Raw genomic sequence first — 899 nt, forward strand, 5'->3', positions numbered from 1 at the left:
TTCAAGTGATTGGCAAAGAAAGGAAAAATAAAAAAAAAGAAAAGTTGATTAATGATCTAAAAAAAAAAAAAAAATCGATAAATCGTAGTATTAGAGAATAATATGGAATAGAATAAGAGAGAGAATGGAATACAAAAAGATAAAATAAAACAATTGAATATAAAACGACACAAGCGAACAACAAAAAAAAAAGAAAAAAAAACTTCTAGAATAGAATAGGTAGAAAAAGTAAATTAAAATTAAAAAAAAAAAAAGAAATTTCTTCTTTTTATCCATACATGTGGTATCTGTCCGTCTGTCTGTCTGTCTGTCCATATATGTGCACACCATTGCTATTTGCTACTCCTATTAAAAGTACTTTTTAAGATTTTTCATTTTCTCCCAAATAACGGGAAGAGAGCGGGGAAGGTGAATTGATGAATAGGAAAGAAGAGAGGAAGAAAAGAAGAAAAGTATTTCTTTACTTTTAAAAAAGATGGGAAAGAAGAGGGAGAGAAAAAAAAAGAAAAACAACAAATAACTATGATTTTCTTTTTTTTTAAATAAAATGATCGAATTTTATGAAAAAAAAAGAAAAAGTAGAAAGGGAGAGAGAGAGAAGAAAATGTATAAGAAAAAGAGAAAAAAGATGGGATGAAGAGAAATAGGCAAAAAAGGGAAATATGATAAGTGATCTTTGAAATGATCTCATAATTTTCAACATTTTCCAGTTTTAATTGATCTTTAATAAAATAAATTTTTAAATTATTCAAAAGAAATGATGAAAGAAAAAGGAGCCATTTTTGATCAAATTAATTACAATTAATTAATTACTGTAATTAATTAGTTATCGTAAATTTTATATTTCAAAAGATTGGATGAATTTATAAAAAAAAAAAAAAATAAGTAAAGAATAATAC

This window comes from Loa loa (genome assembly GCF_000183805.2).
Source record: "Loa loa unplaced genomic scaffold supercont3.779, whole genome shotgun sequence".
NCBI classification, from domain to species: Eukaryota; Metazoa; Nematoda; class Chromadorea; order Rhabditida; family Onchocercidae; genus Loa; species Loa loa.